Here is a 21,794-nt window from a genome sequence, read left to right on the forward strand (position 1 = left end):
GCAGTGAAGAGTTCGGTTCCCAACACCCACATGGCTGCTCACAACTGTCTGTAGCCCTGGCTTCAGGGAATCCGGAGTCTACAACCAACCACAGGCACCAGGCATGCATACATTCATATAGGCCATACATCATACATACATACATACATACACACATACATACATACAAAATAAATCTTTTAAAAAGCTATTTAAAGGATAGAAAATGCCAGCTTCCTCTCCTGAGGAGGGAATCCATATTTCAATCTATAGCTTTAAAACAATGATTCTGCTCCCTATTCCATCCTGCATCACACATATTTATCAATCAAGAATGAGCCCCACCACCACCCCAGTCACCCATATCCAACTCTGGTCTTTCCCTTTTAATTCTTCCCTTTTCCACTTTACCTTTTTATATCTTACCACTACTTACACGGGTCAAAATGTTCACAGAGCTGCTATGACTGGAATACGAAGACTCAAAGCTCAAACCTATGACACAGAAGATGGATCCTTACATTAACTCTCTGGCCTCTCAGTGTCAGGAACCGTAAGTGTGTGATGCTCAGAATCAAAGGAATTGGAAGGGATCTGATGCCATCAAACCCCATTCCTGTTTTGCTGACCCACTAAGATTTCAGAGTTGTCTGTGGCAACACTAGTTTCTCCTCAGTTACTGAGTCCTGGGGAAAAAAAAAAAAGGACAAAATAAAATCAAAGAGCAGATATGAGAATCAGGTGAGCTGGGAACCTAGGAGAGCGGAAGGTGATGGCTCACCTGTACGGGCGTGGCCTGTAGCGCACTAACGGATACTGAACCTGAGCTGTGGCAATGAGAAAAGCGTTTAAAACTCTGAGTGCTTGGGCATCTGTATATGTGCTCACTGTTTTAGGAAAGTATGTATGTTTGTTTTCTCTAGAGAAAAGGGTTCTGGTCAGTAAATCAGAAGGTACCACACCTCAGAAAACAGAGGGTTCTGATGCCAGGTGATAAATGTGCTTACAGTTTCCCAGGTCAAGTGTGAGGGGCACATGTGGAAGCAACACGCCATAGTGCCTATAGAAGCTAAGGGAAGTGTCCCAGGCTGAGTTGCCAGAAGTAGATCTGAATAGAGAGTGACATACAGGAAGTGCTGGGGTATAAATACATCCCCCCAAAGGCTCACGGGGCAGGAGCCTGGCTCTCTGTGCAGGATATGAGAAGGCAGTGTGGAAAATGACAGTCACTGGAAAGGCTGTACTCAACAACAGAAGGCAAATATGGAGTGAGTTCTCGCGGGACCGAGTTGTGATGAGAGTGAGCCTGGCCCTTCCCCCTTGTGTTTCACTGTGTAGGTGCTTCCTCACACACCTGTTTCTGCAACGCTGCCCTCTGCCACGACGTGACATGCTCAGGGGAGAGCCATCACAATAACCGCTGTCATGCCTATGGGACAATCATCCTCCCAAACTCTGCTCCGAGTAAACAACTCATAAGTTACTTCGCCTCAAATATTTTGACATGATGACGGAAAGTGGATTAACATAGAAAGTTATATCGGTGTATATGGCGGCGGGGGTGGGGGGGCTGGGGAAGGGAGAGGGGATGGGGGAGAGGTCCCATGGGCCTGATAACTGCAAGAAAAAGAAGCCATATAGAAGGAGTTATTGACTGTGAAAAAAGTTAAACCGCAGTCAGGGGCAACTCCCCTGGGAACCTTTGAGTTAACTGCCCAATTAGAGACACTATTTGCTTGACTCAGTGGCCTCCACAGTCCTCTTCAAGTCAGGAGTCAGTGGTCAGGACAGGGAGCGGCCATGTGTGGGACAGCTATTGACTGCCAGCTCTACATGTAAGGACTGTATGTGATTAGATAACTGGAACGGTTTGCTTGGATTTCTGTTTTTAAGAATTATTGCTATTTATGTGTATGTGGGAGAGTGCGAGTGGTGTATATGTGGGTTCAGGTGGCTTCAGAGGCCAGGGGAGAGCACTGCATCCTCTGGACTTGGGGATACAGCTGGTTGTGAGCCTGCCAGCTTGGGTGCCTGGAACTAAACCTGGATCCTCTGGGTGAGCAGCAAGTGTTTTTAAAGGCTCAGCAATCTCTCCAGCCCTTCAGATTATTTTGGTTTTTTGGGTTTTTTTGTTTTTGTTTTTGTTTTTGTTTTTTCTCAAATGTTTGCCCTTCCATTTCAAATATTTTCAGAGATCTCTTAAAACCATATTGGCCACACAGCACTATAGTGGTTAAAATGGTCCTGAATGTCCCAGAGGGAAACCGATAGATATAATGATTGTAATTGCTACCCTGTTTTCCTGGGACAGGATATGTGATGGTCAGTATCTGTGAGGATGTAAAAAGGCCGCTCTGCCCACCTCTGCTGATTCCCCACAGGCTCCCCTCGGTCCATATCCGGCTTCTTTGCAGTGTATTGTGCAGAAGCCCCAGGACCTTTGGCGCTGATTTTGGAAGGCAGCTATGAATGGCCAAAAATCAGCAATGGCAGCTCACTGGTCCTGTGTGAGGCCTGTGCTGGTTCTCCACCGGCCCAGCTGAAAAACTTCAAGCACTTGCTACCACTAACAGAAGAGAAACAGAGAGAAAAGTGTTCTAGCTAGTCCACTCACAAAGGCTACTTCACATGTGAGCATCTAACCCATAATATTGCTCTACTGGCAGACAGCCTCCTGAACAGCAAGTAATAAAGGTGAAGAGAGAACATGAGGGTGAAGCCTCAGTGTGACGGGGCTGGCTTCCCTATAGAGACTACACTGGATCTCAGCCACTGCCTTGACTACACGGAGAAGAGGTCACTCACAAGCCCGCAAGCTTCCTCATTAGAAAGGAACCAATGACCGTTGGTCTCAGCCTCCAGAACTATGGAAATTAACCTCTGATGTTAAAACGCGTCCACGTTCATCTGGCTGCACATCCATCGCTTGTCTACTACAAGAGAAGTTCCCCTAATGGCGTGTATGCGCAACTGTGTGTGAATGTGGGCACACTGCCATAGCATATGTGTATAGGTCAGAGGAAAGCCTCGGGTGTCTGTCCTCACCTCCTCCCTTGAAAGATGGGGTCCCCTTCTTGTTCTTCCACTGAAGATGCCAGGCTAACTGACCCACACGTTTTTGGGCCTGTACGATTGTCACATCTCTCACCTCTCATAGTGGCACTAGGATGACAGATATGCCACTCTTAACCTGGCTTTCACATATGTTCTAGGTCTTGAACATGCTTGTGTAGTGAGCTCTTTTGCACACTAAGTCATTTTCCGTTGTCCCTAACGCACTCATTCTAAGAAACTGAGTCTCGTTAGTGTTGGTGGCACACACCTGTGAGCCAAGCATTTGAAAAACTGAAGCAGAAAGTTCACACAAGTTTGAGGCCAGTCTTGGCAAAGGAAGAGGAAGGGAGGAAGAAAGGGAGGGAGGCAAGAACGGAATAGAGAAGGAAGGAAAGAAAGAAGGAAGGAAGGAAGAAGTAGAAAGGCTCTTCAAGATAAATGGTCTAGTTTTGGTAGCTCACTTGACGCCACGGGGGTCACAAACACAGTGACCCCCGTGGCGTCAAGATCTCTGTGGTGTCTAATAGTAACGTATTTATTTAATCACAGTTGGTCAACTGGTATAAGCTGTTTGGTGGTCTCTGCTGCCAGAGATGCTGAGAGCTCACAGAAAAGAATCTATCAACTGAGACTCAGGGACCGACATAGCATGATTCTTCGGTATCTAAAGAGTCTGTTCCTTCTGCACCTACTGAGGAGATATAGCTGAAGACTTGGCCCCTAATCTAGTCGTCCATGCTGCATAAGTATGAACACAAAACCTAGCTGTGTCCCATATATTATCACTGGGGCATTAGTTGAGAAGATGTGGAACGCTGAGCTTTGGCAAGGTCCTTAGGCTGGTATGAAAATACTCAGAGGGTTATATAGGCAAGTGGCCCTGGGTCCCCTTTTTGCAATGGGCCAAGTCCACGTTCTCTAAGTCGCCATAGTGTCAAGACCTTATATCAGGCCGCTTCTTGCACTAGGATCTGTTCTTTTAAATTCTGATCCCTAGAGAGAATCAGATGCCATCATAGACCGTGGGGAGCATTTTCAGAGGCTGTTCTTAGAAACACGCAGTGTTAATGCATACAAGTCAGAATCCAAAGAGCGGCCCTGTGAGCAGTGTCTACGGGCGGTCACAGTTAAGAGTAGAAAGAAAAGTGAAGCAAGGCTGGGTTTATCATTTCCACCCCAGCCAGTGTTCTAGCTCACACAGCTGGAAATAGTTCCAACAGTTAACTTGCCTCTATTTGATTCTATCAAGACGCCAAACTGCCTCCGTGTAATGAGTTCTGCATACTTGTGTCAGCATCACTAGTCATGGGTTTAGGAACACCTCAGTCATCACAGTATCTTCTGAGCAAGTAGCAATTTCATAGTGCTGGAGAACACCAGTAGCTTCACAATTACTGAACCCACTGGCCACACTGTAGTCCTTAGTTTCCCACAGCAAACCGTCCTGATAGGATGGTTTATTGCAGACTTGGTGGCAGTGTCCAATGAGACAAGGCAACCACGTGAAGCTGTGTACTGTATTTCAGGTCAAACTGCAAGCTTTCAAAGGCAACACATGCTCAGTGTTCCTGTTCCCTTGGCTAGATATAGATGAGGGAACCAAAATAAAAAAAGTGGCCCCATTCACTGTTATGCCAAAGACTTGCTCCCTGTCCCTTGCTTTCTTGGAGCTGCCCCCAAAGAAAGACTGCTGCCACCTACAGGGGAAGGAGAGACTGTGGGCCATATCTTTGCATTATTGCATCAACAGCACAAAACAGTGGCAGGAGGACCTCACTGGAGACAATCTGGGACATCACTTCCTATCCCCAGGTGAAGATGAACAGAACAGTGTGACAGTCCAACGAAGTCTTGGTTGCTACAGCTACTAAGCTTCCAGGAATTTTGATTTCAGCTACTCCAGTGGGTCGGTCAAGACCTGACCACGTAGGACTGCAAGCTAGGTGGAGAGAGGAGGCAATAAATATCAATTATGGTTTCGTGATCTATTGCAGATATGTTTGCGTTTACAGGGAAGCCAGTGGGTCATCACAAGAAGTTACATCCATACCTTTGGGAAGGGTTGTATAAGCTGGAAAGCAAGCTCTTGAAATAGATATGACATCTGATAGGATCTTAGGGCTCCTCTCATCAGGAGAGGGTTCCAACATTGTGGGCCATGTGAGGCAAATGCAATATATGTTAGGGTGCAAAGCGGCTGCCATGTGAGCTAATGGCCTGTTCTCTTGTTCCTTTCTGCATCCCTCTGTTCCTCAGAACTGTGTTTCTTAGATTCCCTTCCCCTGCCCCCTTGACTTATAAGCAGTTATACGCAATGAAAAGTGATGGGAAACCAGAGACTGGAAAGAGGAGAGAGGCTAAAGGCATCCCTCTGTGTCTGATGACATCTCTGGCAGTGGCTACATCCTCCCATGGCCTCAGGCCCCCATTGGAAAGCCTTCCATGGTTCCCACTGCCAACGGTGACCACAGGACCTGGTTTCCTTGGTATGCCCCACCAATGAGATGTGCTTTTCATGTTTGCAGTCAATTCCCTGTGCCACCGTCCCTTTTGATTTAAATATTTACTAGGCTTTCTTCTTCATCATGGGGTTTGTTTGGCCAAGCTATAAAAAGAGGTGATATGTTGCATTACGTCTTATTCCTTACCCCTCCAAGGTATTGGGGACATGGCTTCCATTTCAGACAAATGGACCCAACTCATTCGAAAACAAAACAAAAACAAACAAACAACCTATTGATATATATAATTTAAATATCATACCCATTTAAAATGTAGGACAAAGTGATTAATTAATTAAACTGACTCATGGCTGTCTAGTGTATTGTTCACAAGTTCTGTGGCTAATTCCAGAGTATTTCATTGGCACTGAACAAAGCCCACAGGCAGCCATGCTCACTCCCTTCTGGGTCTCAGTCTCTGAGACTATAGATTTGCTTCATCTCTAAGGATTTGCCTTCTATGGGCATGGCGTACAAGTGGACACAGCATACAAGTGGGCATGGCATACAAGTGGGCTCATATGATGTTTGGCCTTTTGTGCTCCTCTTCTACCAGTGAGCATGATACTGTTTATTTTTTAAGGCTTAGTTATTCTACTTTAGGTATGCGAGTGTTTTGCTTGCATTTTGTACATGGGCCAGATGCAGCCTGGAGCCCACAGAGGTCAGAAGACATTGGATCCCCTAGAACTGAAGTTACAGATGGTTGTGGGTCACCATGTGGGAGCAGGGGAACTGAACAGGGGTTCAGTTCTGCAAGAGCAACAGGGGTGCAACCTCTGGGCCATCTCCTCAGCTCTCACCATACCATTAAACTGCATTCATGTTGTAAAATGCATCAATACTACATTTAGTGCCTGCAAAATCCTTCATTGTAGGTAATTCTATAATTTGCTTATCCATTGTCAATTGACGAACATTTGGGGAGTCCCTAATATATAGCTATTATGAATACATTTCGTATTTACTGGAATACACATTTCTGTGTGGACATGTTTTTAAGACTTAGGAATATTCTTTTGGGTCATATGATAATTCACTTTACTTTTTGTATTCAATATTTATGGTGTCTTTTCAAAAGCACTTACACCATCTTATGTATTAAATTCATTCTTGTCAATAGCTACCCAAATTTTCACAATACACCCATTAGGATTTTCTATAATTAACTTGACCCTTCATTATTAAAATACATCTAAGTTCTCGCTGCTTTTTCATTATCATAATTAATCACTTCCCCTCTATGGAAATATACTTCATGCCGCTTCACAGGCATAAGTTCTCCTGGATATTAAACTGTTACATCAAAGGATACATTTTTTTTTTTTTTTGCTTTGAAATGTACTGAAATATCCCCAAAAGCTTATTGATAAATCTATACTCTTAAAAGGGCAAATAAGACGGGAGGCTTCCCCACACCCTGCTAACAGCAGATACATTCTTGGCTTTGGTAACCTGGCAAGGAACAGTTTGGCCTTGAGTTGCCCTGTCCTGGTCATGAGTAGCAAGCATCATCTCCACAAGTACTCATGTGTTTATTACCCAAACAGAGGCAGCTGGATTGGATGGTTTCTAGCATCGTTCAGAGCTGTAAGATCGGATTTGTATAACTTCTGCTCTCACAGAAGTGCTCACTGTGACAGTGCTGGCTCAAGCCAGACTTCAGAGCACATGACGTGTGTGTGTGTGTCATGGGTCCAGGCTCCCACTGGATGTCACTAACAGCCACATCTTTCCAGTTAGCCTGTGGATTTGGGGGTAGGGGAGGGAGAGGTGCCAATACCACCAGGAGAGGCTGAAGCAAGCAAAGCCAAGTGGAATTGGGAAAGTGGTTTTTGAGAGGGTAAAGATCATTTTTTTTAAAAAAGAAAATTCAGTAGGATGTGAACCCATGATGACAGGAGATAGCTCAGTGTCTATGTATGCTTGCTACCAAGCCAAACACTTCAAACGCCTTAGTCCAACCCCTGGAACCACACTGTAAAAGGAGAGAACTGACTCCAGTAAGTTGTCTCCTCTCTCTCTCTCTCTCTCTCTCTCTCTCTCTCTCTCTCTCTCTCTCTCTCTCTCTCTCTCTCTCTCCCCGTGTGTGTGTGTGTGTGTGTGCGTGTGTGTGTGTGTATGTGTGTGTTTTCTGAAAAACAGAGGGGTCTACATAAATGTGGGGAGTTCTAAATTATTGTTTTTCTACGTTTTTGTTTACACACGTTTCAGCGGGTGCCATAACATTGATATACTGTGTGCAAACACTTCCCCAGCACAACCATTTAAATAATCCAGGTAACAACATAATTCACAATCTTTCCAACTGCCAACTTCATTAGAGTTGAGTTTCCTTCAAACAGAAAGCTCAATAAACTAACCGTATGTCACAGGACAGCTCAATTCTGCTATCCAACAGTTCGTGGCTTGAGCTTTGAAAAGCTCTGAAGCGTGAGAAATTAGATGTTTAACATCAAAAAGTTACAACTGTTGCTTTGTGTGTTACTGAAAATTACCAGGAACCATAAAAGGTTCAAATAAATATTGTAAAAATCAAATAGGCCTTGATCAAGAGTTTACAGTTTAAACGGGAAGACACATTGCAGATACAAAGGACTTCGCTTCGTGGCCACATTACTGGGTAGTGTGCCAGGAGTCAGTGCAACAGGAAGAACAGGAGCTAAGGGTTTGCTTCTGTTAGAAGACGGCTTTCCTTACATGCACAAAGCCCTGGGGGAAACCCCTGACCACCTTAAAGACAGTGAGGCCATGCAGTAAAGCTTCAAAGAGCACATGGGATTTGAACTGGCCTTACACGTTTGGTAGAACTAAGGGCAGAAGGCCAGCAGAAATCAAGCTGGCCAGTCACGTACTAGCATATTTTAAATACCTCCATGGTCTTGAACACTAGGAAGGAGTGTTGTAAATATAACAGGCTGCTATAGTTTTTAAAGATTTGTTTTGAATTTTACTTATGTGCATATGGTTTGTGAGTCATGCCACGTTTATACAGTGACCTCAGAGGCCAGACGAAGGCATCGGGTTTGGAACTGGAATTGCAAGCAGTTGTCAGCTACATGATGTGGCTGATGGGCACCAAATTTAGGTCCTCTAGAAGAGCAGGATGTGTCCTTAACCTCTGAGCTGCCTCTCCAGCTTAGAAGCTGTGTTCAATCCTCCGAAAGCCCTAGGCTTATATATATACCCACAGAAAGCCCTGGCTACTATGCATTCATCCACAGAGAAAGGTATCCTAAATTCCAAAGAGGTACCCCAAGCCTCCTCCTTTCCCCTGGCTCATGTCCTTGGGTTTCAGTTATAAAAAATATCACCTTTATATTTTGATTCTAAAATAATATGCTTCTTCCATATTTCCACCTAGTGTTTTTTCTTGCCACCTAATTCTAATTGACCTCTAATCAAAGCAGAGCTGCAAAATTACATACACGTTTTCTTGAAACAGTGAATACATAAATAAATGGTAACGCATTCAAAGTTTTTTGGGGGGGTAGGGAGGATTGAGATAGGGTTTCTCTGTGTATCCTTGGCTGTCCTGGCCTCACTTTGTAGATCAGGCTGGCCTCGAATTCACATCGATCTGCCACCCTCTGCCTCCCAGGTGCTGGGATTAAAGGTGTGCACCACCACACCTGGCTGCTTTCAAAGTTTTAAATGCTATTCTGATTCCCACCGCACATGTTCAACTTGCACTAGTGGTTTACACGTCATATCAGAATAATGCGGTCGTACTCTGAGCCATTGTCCTCAGCTCTCCTGGAGTCCCTGACTCTCACACCTGCCCCCTTTTTTAAGACTCAGTAACTGATGAACTAATGCTGCCGCGGATAACGAAATCTCAGTGGCCCAGCAAAACAAGAATGGGTTTCTTGCTTACTTACACACGTGGGACAGTATTTTTCCACTGAGGAACACAAGAGTTCCAGAATCCAGGGAGCAATGAAGAGCTGAGGGCCCCGTGGGATCACCGAAGAACCAAGCCTGCAGGTTGACGATGTCACCTGTGGTGACATCCTCATGAGCCGTACTTGGTTGAAGCCCAGCCGTAAGGGAGGCTGTGAATTATGGGACATCATTGGGATCTGATGAGCACTCCTCCGGGCTCTGTCACTGGAAGGAGAGACTGATGAATGAATTGGAGAGCCTCTGGGAAACTCCTCCAAAAGCTGCCCTCAGAGTGGGAATCAGCTTGGCTGGCCAATTCCCAAGGGGCTTATGCACCCCACCTGCACATCATCTTCATGAAAGCTTGCAAATCATCTTCATGAAAGGCAAATAGACTCAGTGTTCCTCTTCTGTGGTTCTTACCATCCTTCTCCTGACCTCCAGATTAGAGCTTGAAAACGAAATCCCCTATGTGACAAGCTACTGTCACAGGCACTAACTTGCACGGCTGAGAATCCTGAAGTGTGACTTCCTGGGCTGAAAACCAACTTGTACGTAGGGCTGCATTTTCTCATGGCAGAGCTCAGGCAGTCTCCTTATTTGTCCTTTCCAAGATCCAGAGGCTTCCTGCATCCCTTGGCTTGAGGCCTTCTCCCATCTCTGAAGCTATGTTGCCCTGCATCTTTCTCACATCAGATCACGTCCTTGCCTCCTCCCTTCATCCACGTTTGAGGACCCTTATAACCGCACTGGCCCTTCTGCATCCTGCAAGATGCTATCTCCTGGTGATTGGCCACTTAATGGGCTATTTAAACGTCAGTGGGTTTAATTTTCCTCTGCTATGTATCATAGCACATTCACAGATCCTCAGAACTAGGACTTGCACAACCTTAGAAGGCCACTTCTCCGATTTCTTCCTACGAGACATACTTAGGCCACAAGTAGATTCTATTCAATCAGCTCAGTATTTTTGGTTTTAATATCAACATTTTGGGATATTTTAAAGTTAAATGCCTTTAAATTAGGAAAAATATATTTAAATGGATAGTGTGTATTATATGTGTGTGTGTGTGTGTGTGTGTGTGTGTGTGTGTGTGTATACATATCCAGCTTCTCTTGGAAGCACAGATCAATAAACAGAACTTGGAGTCTCTTACTAAACCACTGAGAGGTGGTGAGTACTAGCCACCATGTAGATGGGCCTTCCAAGCGGCATAAACACTAGCACTTCCTGGTAGCCACACTCCCAGACCTGCCTGCCTCCTCTAAATTTGCAAACTCTATACCAAGTGTTGCACTCACATCCATGATTTCAAAATCTCATCTTCCTGTCACTGGATGTGACTTCCTCTCTCTGTTCCCTAGCTGAAAGCTCTACCCCTGCTCCGAGTTACTACGGAACCTTCCTCCTAATCCTAGGAAACAAGCGGGCCTATGTTTAAGGAGGGGCATGCCTGGAGCCACTGGGTGGCTAGGCATGTACAAGACACTCAGAGCTCTGCATCATAAGCACAGGGTAGAAGTGCAGCCTGCAACAGGGGGCAAGTTTTAAATCGCTTTCTCCCCCAGTAACACCCACCCCCTTTTTTTTCTTTACCTCTTCTCTTCTCCAAGCCTTGCCTACAGCCCGCTGGAATGAGATCTCTCTTAATGAATTTTTTTAGTCTGATGACAGGCCTGATGCTGGCCCCCCTCCAAGCTGGCTTCTGTGTCCTAGTGGGCTTGCGTGAAGGGCAGATCAGTTTGCTGCACAGCACGCAGCTCCGACGCCCCCATTAATAACCTCGCAGCCTGCATTCAGTCTTCATCAGTGTGTGATGTGCAACCTGCCCAGCAGAGATCTTCATTACCAGGCAGGCCCACAGCTTCCTGGTTCTACACCTGAAAATCACAATTGCCAGACTCCTATCACAGTCCTTATAAACTGATGGAGGGAAGGGGGAGGGATCTTCACATCTGAATGGTGTTAAGACTCGCTCAAAGGTCCTAGAGCAAGAAGCCAGGAATATAAGCCTCCCCAGTTCCTTTTCCAGGGAGCCACCTTCGTTATTCTGTGGCATTCAATGAACATGTTCCCTTAAGTCAACTATATAGAGATTCACATTTCCTGGATGGTGGTGGCACACGCCTTTAATCCCAGCACTCAGGAAGCAGAAGCAGATGGATCTCTGTGAGTTCAAGGCCAGCCTGGCCTACAGAGCAAGTTCTAGAACAGTCAGGGCTACTCAGAAAAACCCTGTCTCCAAAAACAAAACAAACAAACAAAAACTCACCTGGGAATCACTTTTCCTTAACACATCCTTGACAAGGTAGGTATAAAATGGGACCAAGAAGCAGATCTAAACTAGGCTATTCAAATTGGCCCCCTGCCATTATCCTAAGGCTGCCTGGATGCCTATCTGTAGCTACCAGCATCACTGACTTCTTTCTCCCATCTAGCCTGAGTCTCTGAACTGTTTCCTCTCACCCCATGGTTGATAGTGGTAGAGTAGACACTCTAAACCTCCCAGCGAATGGTTCTAGAAATAGCCCTTACCTTCTGTAGTAGCACATACTGGGTGGCTTCAAGCTCAGAGGTGGACACAGATTTCACTTGAAAGATGGACAATGAAGGAAAGGCAACGGAGGAAAAAAGCAAGTGTCCCGCCCATGCTCACAGAAGCTATCAGGCCTAAGCGACCTGGGAGCAAGGCACCTGCAGAACCAAGAGAAATAGCTTTGGGTTCAGCCATGCCAAAGCCCAGCCAAAAAGCCGCAAGAAGGTGCTTTACAGCTCTGGAACTTGGGGCCCAAACATGCAGAGGGAGGAGTGAGTTATGAGTTCTAAATGCAGACTCCTGAACTCTGGAACATCTTGTCCCTACCACAGTCCAGTTTGCATGACACTTCCCCTCACAGAAATGAAGACCACTGTTTCCCCTTCAGTAGCTTTTTCTCAAAAAAAAAACAAAAACAAAAACAAAAAACAAAAAAAGAAAACCACAAAAAAACAAAAAACACACACAAAACAAAACAAGGGAAGGAAGAAAGTTCTAGAATTGGAGGTGAGCCTGCCTAGCTTATCTCAGGTAAGCCCATACTCAGGGACCTGGTCCCCCAGAATGCAGTGGTATGTGACTAGTACTTGGTAGTGCTGAGACTGGAGGTGGAGTCAGCAGAATCATCCATGGCCTCTGGGGAGCTGGATGAAGAAACTGAAGGCAAGTGGCTTGGATTTCTGGAAAAACTTATGGACTCAGGCACTGGACCGCGTGTGGTTTCACAGCCCCTCATTGAGAGAGATGGCTAGCACTCTAGGTGATGGTATCAAAAGGTCCCATGTAATTACTGTGAAGGAGAGTGCTCTTAACAGCCCGTCTGTCACCCACCTTTTTCAAATATCTAGCTGTGTTTACATGGAAATGGTGTCGGAAAAGCTGTTTATCCGCCATGAATCTGTGTGTGTGCGTCCTAAATGGCGGCTGTGGTCTCTCAGCGGCCCCTCCCCTTCCTTCCTTTGGTTTCCTGAACAGTCTCAACACACCTTCTGCTTCCCTCAGACCCCTTCCTGTGCCATGTGGAGAAAAAGCAAGAATGGCATATGGCAGTCGGTGCACAGGCCGTATGACTCCTGATTTATGCTCTATGTCAGGAACATATGATCATTAAACCATTCGGCTCAGCATGAAGCCCTCCACCTCTGTCTGGAACCTTATCTGCCTTTTTTGCTTGCACTCGGGGCATACCGCACAAACTGGGGGCTTCTCAAGTACAGCTTCATCAGTCACGTGACAAACACTTTTGATCTTATTCCTCTAAGTTCCTTCGTGTCGTAGGCTGCCATTTAAACAACAGCACCAAATTTACATACAGAAGTCTCTTGACTTTTTCTCACTTGATGTATACTATTGTAAGAAAGGTCACAGTGAAACGTCATTTTGCATACTAAAAACAAACAAAAACAAAAACAAAAAACCACTAAAAATAAGTATAGTAGAATAGTTTCATGGTAGAGCTATGGAAATGGGTCTCTAGATCTACTGCAGTCTTGTTGGTGGCTGTAGAGGATTTGTCTTGGAGTTACACTTTTATTTGCTCCATCGGGTCCCATGTTGGTGAGCACTTAGGTTGTGTCCGGAATTGGTATTTCACACAGTGCTACAGTGAGCACAGGTGGGAGGGTCAGTGTAAGCATGGCTTCCCACAAATGGGATTACTGTGTCAAAGGGTGGACACATGTAGCGTCAATATGTTAGAAATCATGGACACTGTGCTCACTAATAATCTACAGAATGGAGCTCTAACTTAGCAAGCAAGAACCCTTACTGCTCAGGGGCTGCGCATGCACCCGTCACCGCTTTTCTCTTGCCCTACACATTTCAGTTGACAAGGTGTCTGTGTCTTTTTAGATGGTCCCTATTGTGAGAAGATAATAGAACACTCTGCAATCCTTGGTCAGGAAACTGGTAAAACTGATACGCCCACAGAACACCGAAGAGCAACCTCTGCCCAGCTGTTCTCAGAGAGCCTCTCCCCCAGATCAGCTTTGGGTAGGCACTCAGAAACTTCAGACGAGTGAGTGCACAGCAACTGTGCTGTGCGGACTGTCCTGGGGCCACATCTCCAGGGCTCACCATTCTCCTTTCCCTTTTTTGTTCTCCCTGATGAATCCATCCCCCGCAAGCGTCTTAGGTGCCTCTTTCCCGCTTTATGTATGAACCGAATCTGCAGGCTTTTGATTTTCATTTCAAAAGTCAATTATATGTTGACAGTCTCACTAAGCAAGAGTAATAGGTCTGTGGCCTCATTCTGCTAGGTTTTGGAGTTGGATCAAGACCACTTAGTGGCGAAACACTGCCTCACCTACCAGAAAGCAATCTGGAATTTGTGAAGATGCTAAAAGTGAAGGCTGGTTCCCACTCATACCCAGTGCTGGGCACAGAAGCATGCGGACCGGCTATAACGAATTGCTGGCTGCGTATGGCCAACTAGGCTCTAAGTGTATTAGAAATACTATATACTCACTTATATCTGCATACTAGCCCAAGGGGCGTGTCCCACGAAAGCCTTCACTTACCAGGAAACTGGGGCAGAGGGGAGGACATCCTATTGGGACTCTAGATGAGAGACGCATGGGAGAATGGCAAAGTAGAAGGATCCAGAGGGTCCTAGAAACCTACAAGTCGAACATTATGATAGGCAGATTTGGGCCCAGGGGTCCTGCTCAAACTAAGGCACCAGCCAAGGACAATACAGGCCGTAAACTTTAAACCCCTACCCAGATCTAGCCAATGGACAGGACATTCTCCACAGTTGAGTGGAGAGTCGGGTCTGACTTACACACGTACTCTGCTGCCTCATATTTGACCATGTCCCCTGGATGAGGAGACCTGGTGACACTCAGAGGAAGGATAGCAGGTTACCAAGAAGAGACTTGATACCCTATGAGCATATGCAGGGGGAGGAGGTCCCCCTCAGTCACAATCATAGGGGAGGGGAGTAAGGAGAAAATGGGAGGGAGGGAGGAATGGGAGGATACAAGGGATGGGAAAACCATTGAGATGTAATAAGAATAAATTAATAAAATAAAATTTAAAAATTAAAAAAGAAGAAATACTGACATAAGCACAATTAATGACCACACAGCCATCAAACTCATGTACATCGCATACTGTGGTCTCCTCATCTTTAAGCAGGTCAGAGGAGGTACCTCTAGTGGAGCTCCTGCTTTCCTCTTCTCTTTGCCTTATTTCCTAGAAAGCTTACATCAGTGGTTCTCAACCTGTGGGTCATAACCAAAGCGGCGGGGGGGGGGGGAGGGGCGGAGGTTTGGTTTCATAGAGGGGGATCACCTAAGACCATCAGAAAAACACAGAAAGAAAATTACCTTACTAATTCAAAACAGTAGCAAAAATTACAGTTATGAGGTAGCGATGAAAGTAATTTTATGGTTGTGGGGTCACCACAACCAGAGAGACTGTGTTAAGGAGTCACAGTATCAGGAAGGTTGAGCACCGGCTCTCTTATGTGGTCCTCATCAATATTCCCTGCTGTCAAGTGGCCAGCATAGGACAATGCAAAATTAATCCAATCCAGTGGGACTGGGTTCAAGTCAGGACTTCTAGCAGTTCTTGAGTTACTTCTCTCTTTCAGATTAACGGCTCGGTTCTGCAGTATTCTTCTGCCTCTGGTTTCTCCTTCTTAGAGTGACAGCTCATCTGGAAAGAGTTCCCTGGGGGAGCTCAGAGCCACCTGGCCATGTTACAATATTGTCTCTGGACTCCACTAGAGTCTTTTCCCCTGGATGCATGGTGGCCTGCTGCTGTCCAATGGTGACTAAAGCAGGCGTGGGCCTTTATCAGACTCTGACTTCAGCCCCCAGAATCCTTAGGTATGGTTTCGCTCCCTCCCCACCACATGAGCTCATGCTCTTCACTGCCCCACCTTCTTCAGCCTGACTCTGTGTGGAGTCTCAAAACCATAATCATAAGCAAAAGCAATGGGATTCACTCTCTCACTTTAAAATACCTGGTGGGAGCTAATCCAGGGTTTGTGTGTCACAGTCATGGGGGTATAGCAGACCCCGGATGCCTGTATGTTTGTCAGCCAGTCTCTATCTTCGGCATCAATTTGCATTATAAGATGGCTACCAGGATCCCAGCCACCGTGCCCATATAGACAAACTGAAATAGAAATAAGGTATCCTAGAAGGAAGCCAAGTGCCTTCCAACTAGGATGCTGACCTGGAAGAGGCCTTCCCTGCAGGCCAGCTCAAATTTTTCCTTACATGTCACTATCTGTAACCTTTTCTATGGCCTTTCCAGCTACAAATGTAGCCAAAACCAAACCAAACCAAAGAACTGCATCATGTGCAACAAGGGGATTCTGCTGCTTAGGAAGGCAAGGCTTCCTGGTAGGAAATACACATTTCTTACACTCTGTCATTTGGTACACTCCTACCCCAGGCTATAACATTCAGGGCCCAGGCTTTCTGCCATTTGTTACATTCCTACCCCAGGCTATAACATTCAGGGCCCAAGGCTTCCTGACATCCTTTCAACCTGACGGCCCAGGTTAGGACTCAGTAAGGCACTGTTCACCATGGCTTCAAAGAGGCTGTCTCACCAACACCTCTTCTGACCTCGTCTGTACCTCCCCAACAATCTATGCTGGTGCACCACATATGCACACTCACCGTGCACACTCAGCGTGGCCCTGTTCTCCAGCCAGTGAGGGGCAGTTAGCTAGCCTTCGCCCCTATTTACTTGTTCTACTACTTGGTCCCTTTTCTTCTTCCCATAGCGCCCCCAAACTAGAGGGCTTGGGACTTTGACTTCCTTTTCCTTTCTACCCTTGACCCCTATTTCCCATCGATGCCCCCTGCTTCCTTTCCCAGGGACAAACTAGGGGAAAGAACGCCTGCCAGAGATTATGGGAGTGAAAACCTCAAATGTCTTTGTAATATTTTAAAACTACTATCCCCATCACAGGAGTATCCATTTGTTTATAATGCACATGCTAAGTAGGGGCCTTTCAGGTCCACAATAGGGTGAGGGGTCAGAATGAGGGGTCACACGGGATGCTTTTGCCACAGTGTGCAGCCTAATGTAAGGCCTTAAGAGATGGCAGCCATCACTGCTGTTTCAGTGATAAAACAGTCCACCTGAGGCTTTCTTTACTCTTCTTATGACTCCCAAGCAGACACACTGGCAAGCAACACAGACTCCACCTCACAAACGGAGTCATTGTACTCTGTCAAGAGTTTCTGTTTTGCTTGTTTAAAAACAAGCCCATTCTTCTAGAAACAGGAAGAATTCTCTCCCCCCCCCCAAAGAAAGGAGGAACTACTCAGAAACCTAACTTCTAATTAACTCTGTTCCTGGGTACTGTGTAAGCGTGGGTGAGTCAGAGGTCTTTAGGGAGGGGGGCTAATTGGAAGAGGGAAGATTGATGAAGGTCAGTGTGGACAGCGATGTAGAATTATGGCTGGAGGCTGGGTCAGCTGACGTCAGGCCTTTCCAAGAGGGATCTCATCACAGGAGTGTAAATTACTTCTTTACCCCTAGTGACACCCTCCCCCCCCCCCCGCACAACGCACACGCTTTATGTTTTTGTGTCATACAAACTCAAGAGAGCACACGAGTTATGTAAGGCATGAAGAGAATTAATCTGTTGATAGTCATTCTCGAGGCTGACTCCAGGAGTCACCTGGAACTGAGCTTCAATACATTTGAAGAAACATTAGAAAGAAAACAAGGGTGTACATTCAGTTTTCCCAAGTGCACATCTTCCTGAGTTTCCTGGGAATGAGCAAGCAATCCCTAGAGCTACGGAGTTATGGGCAGGTCAGTCATTTCGATATACAGAAAAATATAAATGAGAAAATGTCCACATTAGCTGTCCTTCAAGTACAAGCCATAGAAAGGTAATGACAGCATAAACAGATACTGTAAGCAGCCACAGGCTCGGTCAGGACCACGGCTCATCCCCAGCCAGGAACTTCTGAGATCTAGCAAGCTGAGGGAAGCTCCAGATTGGGACAGAGAAAGCAGAGGCCCAGGGTAGGGATAATGGGCAGGCTTTGAGAGGCCAGAAGCCATCCGCAGCAGTCTGGGGATGGGAGTCTCCAAAGAGCCAGGAGGAAAGTTTGTCCCCATTTCTTTTAACCACTCACCCAAAGGAGCTGAGGGAAGTGTAACCAAGCAAATGTGGACAGATGTGCGCTATCGGCCTATCTCCTCTGTGGAGGAGATTCCAAGGGAAGGCTAGCATCTATTTGATCATGGGGTAAATGAGAGAAGTCTACCCATGTGGGCAAAATGGAATCCCACACTAGGGTTTGTTCAGAGAATTGGGGGAGGGAAGCAGGGGAAAGCCTGGGTTTCCTTGGTGACGCTGGCACAGGACAAACACCTGCATGCAGGGCCTCACTGAATGTGTACCGGAAAAAGATGATGCAAAAAAAATGTTGCTATGTCCGTACTACCAAAGAGGAAGTCGAGGCACTGAATGGTTGTGAAATTTAGCTAAAATTACAGATTTTTTTTTTGGTCTGAGTGTTTTGCCGGCACGTATGTCTGTGCACCGTGTGCATTCCTGGTGCCCAGAGAGGCCAGAAGAGGACGTCTGTTTACAGGAAGTTGTGAACCACCATGTAAGTGCTAGAAATTAGGCCTTGGTCCTCAAAAATTCATAAAAAGGGCTCAGGAGTCAAAGCTCTACTTCTGGATACAGGTTCTGAGTTAAAAGTTCTTTATTTTTGATATACATTGTAGCCCACACTGGGTCTCAAACTTATGGCTGCCATCCTCCTGCCTCAAGCTCACAGAGTGCTGAGATTACAGGCATGAGACACCATACCTGGCTGTTTTGTTTAAATAATAAGTGGAAAACGCTAAGTGAGGATACATTTTCATCAGGCAATTTTCAGCTAATTACAGAACTTTTAGTTACACTCAGGGCTGTTCTTTACTGTGTTAGGCCTATATTTTTGTATAATTTTTTCTGGGTCTTTCCTTTTTAAAAGCCTATATCCAGGGACAACTTCAGAACAACCAAAGAATGATGAGTTGCCTTGAAATCACAGCTGGAACTCCAAATGAGGTTACTTTTTTTTTTTAATTGTTTCTTATATTTTTTGAGATTAAAATATAATTCTATCACCACCAGCACCCTTCCCTTTACTCCCTCCAACCCCTCCCATATACCCTTCTTTGCTCCCTTTCAGATCCATGGCCTCCATTTTTGTGAATTTTCCAACTGTGCTTTAAGGTTACCCTCTGAGAACCTGTCTTGGGGAGCCCTCAGCACTTAGCATGGGGCCCAGGCTGCTTAGCAACTACAGGCTGGAACAGGGTGGACTCCGCTGACTCCCCTTCTCACTCCCTTCTAGTAGCTGTCAGTTTCTCTAAGAAATTTCAGCTTTATTGCAGAAAAAAAAAAAAACAGCCTTAGCCATTTGTGTTCATATTTTACAACTCATTTTTGAGAATTAATATTTCATAAGAAAATTATTTTGATTTAAAAATATGACTTTTAAAATGGTTATGGTCGTCTTAAGTGTAACTTTCATTGTGCCTTGGGGCCAGCAGTTATTTTTTGAGAGGAACAGACACTGGTTATTGATGTAATCTTGCCCTTGTGAGTTCTCTTTCACGTTCAGAGGAAGGAATGTGAGAAATTGGTTTCTGTATATAGCTTACTCCCTTCCTTCTACCTCTGCCCCTCCTGTTTTCTGGCTGCTTTATTTCTTCCTATCTTTGAAAAATAAATAAAATAACTATTGTTATCAATGGATGATTTAAAAAAAAAAAACCAACAGATCGTATTTTAAACAAGCCTGGAGTTAGAAGAATGGGGGTGTTCTTACCAAGGCTTGGGAAGCCGGATGTGAAGTAAGACAACCCCCTCACTACAGCCCATTGATGCCTTCTGCCCATGCCCTTAGTTTACTTCTGTCTCCCCTGGCCTATGTTTGGATTATAGATTTTTTTTCCTCTTCCACGTTATGAGAGAAAGACACATGATGGCAGCTGCAGTGGCCACCTAACGCCCTTCTGGAGGATCTACAAGGAAAAATACCCTACACTGAAATTAGAGACACCTGAGTCATTTATCAGTTACTAGGACACAATAAAACTGCCCAAGACGTGACTTAAGCCAAAACGGATGGCTTCTCGTGGTCTCTTATCCCAGAGGAAAGTGTGACTTGTCTTGTCTGGGTCAAAACATATGTCTGTGTTCCGCTTCCGGCCAGGTCAGGGTTGTCTGATCTGTCCAGGCTTGTGCGGGACAATGCTCCTCCTGTCTCCTGTAGTCCTCGCTCACTTTCAGCCTATGTGCTCCCAGGTGGTGGCGCGGGGCCAAGAAAAGAGAAGGGAATGAATACACATGGGGCTTCTCAAGCTTCTTCTTGCACCAAGTTTATTATCTCATCTTCCAAGGCTGAAATTAAAGTAGGAGGGAACCAAGGGCTTCAGGGCAGAAAGCATAGTATTGGGAGACCAATAACTCAACCCGTCTTCCCAAGCCTCCAAATTAAAGCTTGATGCCGGGCAAAGAGGATCACTTTGAAAGCAAAATACGGTTGGCCATCGTTATTTGTGGGTTCCAGGCCTGCAAACTTGCTTGCTTGCTAAAATATATTTGTAACCTCAGAACGGTGATTCATGGGCATGCGCAGAGCTGCAGAAGAGACGACCCGCCCAATGCACGGGTTTCCCCATGAGGGCCAAAGCCAGGCTCTGCACCCCTGTTTCAGCTCTTATACTATAAGAAAGTGTGGTCTTTGTGGCCTCTCTGGGACCACATTTCTAGCAGTTTGTGTATTTTATTAACGAGCCCACTGTTTCGGATGGCCCCAAGGGCCAGCGCCGCAGTGTTGGCTGGTGCTTCTGAGAATGAGGCTGTGAAATGCCTCATGGAGAAAATATGCAATAAGCTTTACTAAGGCATGATGAGTTGGGCTTTGTGTCATGAGAAGGTCAGTGTTTATAAATCAATTGTGTGCTACGCGGAACAACTTTGTGCAGATAAATACTTGAATTTACGGGACTGACAAAATGTGACCAGTGTCACAGGAACCTAACAGTGCATGTCCCCTAGAAATAACTACACAGCAGCCACTCCACTCTGTGTTGACAGTGACCTGATGGAAGACCATCACTGTGAATCATGAAAACCAACAGTGCCTGCATCCACATTCAATAGTGTCCCCCAAAAAAAGATATCAAAATAACCAATGCTGTAGTCTCACCTCCAGGTTAAGTTGCATACTTCTAAGACAACTCTCTCATGCAAATGACTCTAGGGTGTCACATAAAACAACTTTAGAATGAAATCTAACTGGTAGGAGGACACTTACTTAGTGAGACTCTTGGTAATGCCCTTTCTGATATTCACCCTACCATAACTCTGGCTAAGGCTTAATTTGGTAGAAAATGCAGGAAAATTATGAGAATAATAAGGATTCCAGCAAGCAAACCAGGATGCAAAATGTGGTCATCAGTCTTCAAATGAAATATTAAGTAGGAAAGAAAAGCACAGTCCAAAAATAAAACTTCAGTATAGTTTGGGGGTTAGATAGGTCTATTTTATGAGGAATTTCGAAGCTATTTTGTCTTGTTAGGACAGTGTGTCCCCCAAAGCATGCAGCCGCTCAGATGTACATTTAGGCATGCTAAAAAAAAGCCAGCCGTGTTTCCAAACACAGGCTCCGAATTCAGCAAGATAAGCATACAGGCGCCGCCATTCTAATGTCTGGGTGACACGGTAAAACACTCCATATGTGAACCTCCTCTTCTTCATTCAAGAAATGGGGGAGATCAGGTGATAAAGTAAATAAACCCAGACTCTATGAGTGTCAATTAGAGCCCGATACCTGGCTGGGAACTCTTC

This window comes from Acomys russatus, chromosome 30 (assembly GCF_903995435.1).
Source record: "Acomys russatus chromosome 30, mAcoRus1.1, whole genome shotgun sequence".
Classification (NCBI taxonomy): domain Eukaryota; kingdom Metazoa; phylum Chordata; class Mammalia; order Rodentia; family Muridae; genus Acomys; species Acomys russatus.